This window comes from Colobus angolensis, unplaced genomic scaffold (assembly GCF_000951035.1).
Source record: "Colobus angolensis palliatus isolate OR3802 unplaced genomic scaffold, Cang.pa_1.0 Scaffold160, whole genome shotgun sequence".
In the NCBI taxonomy this organism is placed as follows: domain Eukaryota; kingdom Metazoa; phylum Chordata; class Mammalia; order Primates; family Cercopithecidae; genus Colobus; species Colobus angolensis.
In genome coordinates, this window is record NW_012114711.1 from 7,171,067 (window position 1) to 7,178,363 (window position 7,297).

The following is a 7,297-nucleotide window of genomic DNA, read 5'->3' on the forward strand; positions in this document are numbered from 1 at the left end:
GTAAGTAATTGCATCTTAACTTTCCTATAGATCATTCTGGGGGCTGGGGGTGCTAGGAGGATAAATTCCCTGGAGAACTGTTAGTGAAGAGTTTTATGCCTAATCCTGTGTCTTTGGGATCTCAGTAGCCCTTACTTTAAAAATGTATTACTTTCAATCTTGTAAGAGGCAGACTGGTTTAAGTATCTCCTGTGCTACTGAGGAAACTATGAAAAGAAGGCGACTGTGAATATTAACCAAAATATATGCTCTTATATTATTTTCCCACTTATCAGAGCACTACACACTTATTAACAGTACTTGATTTTACCAAATTTTATTCTAACTGGCTTAAGGGTGCTCCCACCATCATAAGATGGTTCGTGTTTGCAACTCATTTAAAAATCGCATTTTTTATTCTGGTTGTAACAGTAGTGTATGTTTAGTATAGAGAATCTAGAGAAAAATATTTATTACAAATAGCATATAATTCCACAACTCAAAACCAGATGAGATTTTGGTACACTGCCTTCTAGTCTCTTTTTTCTCTGTGTATATATTTATATATGTAGATATACATATAATTATAAAAATATATACTTTTATGAGTATAGAATTAGAATCATAGTATATATAGCTTTGTATACTTTTTTCTATTATGCAAAATGTAAGCATCTTTTTATATTATTAAACTATCTTGGAAACCATGGTATTAAAGGCTGTATAACCATCTATCATACGGATATTCAGTAATGGAGTAAGTCCTTTTGGAAGCATTTCGCCTCTTACATGTCAAGCGCCAGGGACATGAAGATGAGCCCTCCCTGCCCCTGCTCTCCAGGGTGTAGTCACAGAGGAAGATAGACATCCACATAAAGGACCATCCAGTATGATGACTATGCGGAGAAGATGAAACGGCACGACAGCACAGGGAAGAAGAACCCTGGTCAGATTGGGGAGCTCACATTTCAGATTTCACTACTTAAGCTCAGAATGAAAAGATGAGCTGAGGGCTTCACAAGCAAGCGTCCAGAGGGAGGGCATCCTAGGCAGCAAACAAATTGCCGTGATCACAGACTTTCCAAGGATGTGGAAGAAGTCTTCCCGGAGGACGTGGGGACTCTGGAGGCCTTCTGATAAAGGGGAAGGGGCTCCTAAAAATACAGGGTAACTACACTGGAAGCTGAAGTAGGAGAGAAACTACAGCAAGGTTTTGTGCAGAGGGGAGAGGGAGATGCTGGGTTGTATAAGGAGCCTATGGTCCCCAGATGAAGCTTTATTCCCAGTTTAATTTTTTAAGCCATTCCACATAATCACTGAGGGGAGTGCCTTCCTGGTGAGATAAGAGAAGCTCGCAAGAGCAATCTGATAAACCTTCCAAACCCTGGGGCCTCAGTGTGGAACCTCAGCTGTGGTAATACGTAAGACACAAGCATTAAACAGATGCGAGATTGCCCTAATTGCTTAAGACTATCCCAGTCAGTGGCTTCCACTTAGTACAGGTTTTCTTTGGTGTCTGTGGTGTCAAGAAAATAGGAAGTGCATGTTTGGAAAATTGAAACTGATGTTGTGGTGTTTAAAAGCACAAATGAATCCTCTTCAGCTTGTCCTTTGCCCACTAAATACAAATACTTCTAGTTCACTTGCTTAGACAAAATTCTGATCCTTTTCTTAATGTAACAAACAAGGCCTTATACTTGGAATAGTAATAAAGAACAATTCATACTTGGATACATGTACCCCTAAACTCCATATTGCACCCCTCCCTTTGTTTCCAAAAGTAAAACAGGTCAAAGACATTGTAGTATAACTTAATACAAAATACTTCTGAATCTAGATTCTATTCCTATGGGATTTTCCTTGGGTTTTTAATTGGATTGACTTCTGATCATAGAAATTCCTGATAGCAAGAAGAGATTGATAGAAAAGGTTATTTTCCCCAATTCTGCTCTTAACAAGTATATAGGTGGACATTATACTTCTTGTTGTTTTGATCATTAGGAGATTTGTGCAAGGCAGATTCCATCACTACCTCCTCTGAATTATTGGTCTGTCTCTGGGGAAATACTCAACTGGCCATCTTACAAAAAGCTTAATTTCAGTTCATTTCCCCAGACTTACAAGTTATAGTTAGCTTCTCATTAACTACATACATTGAGAGGAGCAATTTGTAAACAATGAAAAACACTGGACCATCCAAAAGCCAATAGAGGTTTGTTGAATGAATGAACTCATTCACAACTTTGACTTTGGAGTGAATAATAAGTTTTTGCTAGAAGCAAATGCATTCATCTCCCTGGTTGTACTTTGTTTTGTCTTGTAATAGATTTTTGGACTGTTGCAGAGAGCAAGCTGGCATTTGGTTGATTTGGGGAAACAGATTGCATTTCTTAAATTTTCTTTCTTTCTTTTCTTCCATATTGAGACCTGGGAAAATTTCCCTTAACTTCATTCCAAGTTTGTGGAAATCATACAACCCAGGACATCTTGCTTGGGCTGAGCCACTTGTAATGTTCTGGGATTGTTTGGATTTGTGTTCAGCTCCCCAAGGTGCTACTTTGAACATACAACTTAACAGCTTACATTTTCTGGGCACATAGCAACTTTCAGTAGATTTGGTAACCATGCAGATGAGTACCTATTCTTCATAGTTCAGTGGGGTACACTTTCACAGTTCCTCAAACTCTGGAAGCCTTATTCAAAAGAGTACAGCCATCTTTTTTTTACCCCAGCAAATCTTGCACTTCGGAGATGAATACCAGAAATTAACACACAATCTTCCTCTTGTATCACAACTACCAAAGGTCAGGTTAGGGAGAAGTTTGGGAAGGAGTAATGACACCAGAGGAGGAAGGGAAAGAAAGCCACACAGCCACTGTGGAAATGTCAAACAGTGGAGACGGTGTAGTCAGAAAATACTGCTTAGGGGCAGAGTGGTAGACATCTCTCTCTCTCTCCCTCAAAGCTCTGTAACATGAGATCCTGGTGGGAGTAGACAAATTATAACTGAAAGTTTGCTGAAAGAAAAGCCTTTTAAACTGGCCTCTTAGGAAACAGTCTATCTTTTTCCCTCTTCTTTTTCACTTTCTCTGAGCAAAGCTGTTCAGAATTTCTACAATTACTCGTAACACCTCTCATTTGGGTTCTTGTCTTCTCTGTAGGCAACATCCATTCTGGGCAGTGAGGAAAACTCAAAAGTTGGATGTAGAAGAGTGGAGGCAGAGGTCTGGACTCTAAGGATCCTAAAATTTTCTTTTTAAGTTGTCCTGGCCAGTTCCCCAGGGAATATGGAAAGAGGCATCCAGAATAAAAGCTCTTTCCGTGCATTAAAAAAAAAAATGCATATGATAGGCTTGACCATCCCTCGGTTAGTCATCTTGAAGGTGAAAGAATGATGGATAAAGTCTAGAATGGCTAGCAGTCAGAGCCAAATGGCTTGGTCAATTAAATTCTAACCCTAGTCTTTTCTCTTCCTCCATGAAAAGTATTAAGCTAATTAAGCTACTTATCTTTTCTAATTTACTGGCTTATACTTCCACATCCCTACTTCTTGTTCGCTGTACTGCAGTTCCACTAGACTGCTTTTCAGAACCTTGGTCATACCTTCTCACATTCACATAGATCCTCTCACTGAAATGCCTCCTCCTTTTTCTCCTGCTTAATCCTCACTCTTTCCTTGGAGCTTTTTAGACAAAGTCTTCAAAGAGCTCAGATTAAGTTAGTTTTGCCTGTCATACCTTCTTATATTAGGCCGTTCTCTCCATCTTAGCAACTGTCATGGCTGCTGACTTTATTCACCACTGGAAGATATTTGCCTTATTCACTACTGCATGCCTAGGGCCTATGACACATGCCCCCAGGTAACTTCTCAATTGTCTTCTCCCCCGTTTCTAAATAATGAGTAAATGTATGCCCAACTTCTGACCCAAGGACTGGGCACTTAGGAAACACAATTTTAGGAGCAACCCTGCAAACTCTTTTCTCTCACCCCAATTTTTTCCTGCTATTCTACCCCACCACAATAGCATTTCTACTTTTCCTTAGAGAGCACAGTCCTTGTATTTATTTGCTGGGGCTGCCATAACAAAGTACCATAGACGGGGTGGCTTAAACAACAGGAATCTATTTCCTCATAGTCCTCAAGGCTAGAAGTCCAAGGCAAAATGTTGGCAGGGTTGGTCTCCTCTGAGGCTCTTCTCCTTGGCTTGTAGATGGCTGTCTTCCCCTTATGTCTTCATATGATCTTCCTTCTGTGTGTCTGTGTCCTATTTCCTCTTCTTCTTCTTTTTTTTTTTTTTGTATTTTTAGTAGAGACAGGGTTTCACCATGCTGGCCAGGCTCGTCTCGAACTCCTGACCTCAGGTGATCCACCCACCTTGGCCTCCCAAAGTGCTGGGATTACAGGCATGAAGCACTGCTTCTGGCCCTATTTTCTCTTTTTATAAGGACACTAGTCATATTATATTAGGGTCCACCCTAATGACCTCATTTAACTTGATTTTCTCGAAACAGACCGTCTGTAAATATAGTAACATTCTGAGGTACTGGCAGTTAGGAACTTTGGGGAGACAATTCGACCACAACAGTTGAGGGTCCTGCTTGGATGACTATGTCTAGGTAGTTGACTGTCATTGTGAATGCTGAGTAGGGCATACCCTTCACAATGACATACTAAACAAGTTCTGCTTTTCTCACTCACCAAATGGGTGCTCCCAACCTGATATGTCTCATCAAAGCATATTGATAAAAATCTGAGGAACCTTTATAGACCATTTAGTTCAATACCCTTGTTTTGCAGATGGAGAAACAGAGGCCCAGGGAAAGAGAATAATTTAGCCGAGCACTCAACCCGTGACTGGCGAAGCTGAAACTAGAACTAAAGCCTTTCCTATTTAGAAATAGGAAAACTTAAGCTTTCCCCCCAAATTTTCTCACCTTGCATTATGAGGAAAATTGCCTGAGGCTAATTTCATTAAGTCTGTTGAGGAAGAATAATCTACGGTCATATATATTTCTGGCTATATATATACTGCACCTTCCAACAGTCACCAGTGAGTGACAGTCTTGCTGTTATCTCCTATAACGTGTAGAAGTTCCATTCTGTTTTTACCCCAACACCCTGCCTAGATCAACTGCACTGAGCAAAACCACAGGCAGCAACCCTCAAGCCCATTTCTATTCTTCTGGATAAAAAAATACTTTTTTTTTTTTCAAAATATAGGGGTGTCATCTTTTCCCCTGCCATCTTGTAAGGGAAGCAGATAGCAAGACAGAAATAACTCCTCCTAATCTTTTCAAATACCAAAGCATTTCACTTCCCATGCAATCATTTTGAAGCTCTAACATGAGCAAAAATGATAGCTGTCATGGAGAAAAGAACTCTTAGTTTGAAAAGATCGAGTTCTAGCATATAGAATCCCCCAAACTAGTTTAAATTCATGAGTCATACAATATATCTGACATGTCACCAAATCCTCCCCACACCCAAGGTTCAACAGTTTTTGAAATCTCAACACACGCTTTCTGAGGAATTTCAGTTTGGGATGAAACTAGGGATTCTGGTGGAGTGATCTGTACAGTAGTCACGGGAAGGTCCTTTCACTGAATAAATACTTTTTGAGCAACTATTATGTGTTGGGCATAATTATGGGTGGTCCTCTTTACTGGTTAGAGTCAGCATGGTAGAGTGGACTGACATTACCTCATCACAGAAGACACATCCCTCAGACCTCACCTAAGTGGAAGTCCAGAGAGCCTCGTTGATTTAAGTGGCTGTGGCTTTCAAAAAGTGTTAAGCAAATTCAGGGAAAGGAAAGATCTCTTAGAACTGTAGTGGGAAAAACAGGCGCAAGTATTTTTTTTTGTGGAAGGATTTAGAGATGAGGTAACACTGTGGCAGGGCCTCAGAGAATGGGGAGCATTTGAACTTGAGAAAGTCGGGGAAGGAGTAAAGAAAAGTATGAACCAAAGGAAGTCTGAAGGAAAATGTAAATTATGGGGTACTTGCAACAATAATTAGTTCAGTTGCTGGACTAGTTCAGGAGGGAGAGGTCGTAAAAATAACAAACCTTTTTGAGCTTTTACAACGTTCCAGGGACAATGGTGAGCACTTTATATGAATAATTGCATTAATCTTCAAAACAATCCTATGAGACAGGTTATCTTGTTTCCTCCATTTTATACATGAGTAAACAGGAAGCTCAGAAAGGTTAAGCAATTTGTTCAAAGTCACAAGAGGCAGAATCAGGTATTTAACCCAGAATCAATGCTCATCACCACGACACTATCCTAGAATTATATTATGAGGAAACCTGTACGCTGGAGTGAAGGCCTGAGACTATCTTCCCTAAGTAGAGGGGAGCCACTGAAGGACTTTGAACAATGAGAATGACATAATCAATGTCATTCTTTAGGAGGGTCAAGGTAATAATACAATGATCAAGGATCAAGTGTCCAAAATACATGCAAAAAAGACCCCCACCAAGACTTCTTACAAAAAGCTTAAAAAATAAATAAATAAAAGTGCAGCTTTCAAGCACCAAGGTCATTTCCCCGCTTCAGCTACCATTAAAGAACTGAGGCAGTTAATAAGAGAAAGACAGTTCTCATCCTTCCCCACCTGTATTTCATGAATTGCTTAAGGACATCAGACTATGGGGCACCAGTACAGAGGCGGCTAGAGGGACAAATGAAGCAAATGTTCACTGGTGGCTGTTGGAAGGTGCAACACACAAGTTTCTTCATCTTTAAAACCAGCATGAAAGTAAAGATCAATTACCCATAGAAGTATGGGGACTACCTGTGACAAATGATTAATCCCAGTGGGTGGCCCTACTGCCACCTTGCTCCCTTTCTGCCTGCAGTTGTATGAGCCCCTTAGCTCTTTAGATATAAAGAGATGGATATAAAGTGGATGATGCACTTTTTATAGCAATGTAACACAACAAAACGTGACAAGATATGGAGCAGAAAAAAACAGACACAAGAATTACTTCAAGGGTGCAGTGCTCACTTTCGTAATCCTAGCTACTTGGGAAACTGAGGCAGAGGAATACTTCAGGTCAGGAGTTTGATACCAGCCTGGGCAACATAGCGAGCTCCCATCTCTAAAAAAATTATTTTTAAATTAGCTGGCTGTGATTGCATGTGCCTGTAGTCCCAGCCACCCAGAAGGCTGAGACAGGAGGATTCCTTGAGCCCAGGAGTTCAAGGCTGCAGTGAGCTATGATCACACCACTGCACTCCAGCCTGAGTGACAGAGCCAGACTTTGTCACACACACACACACACACACAAATTACCTTCCAAATATTAAAAAA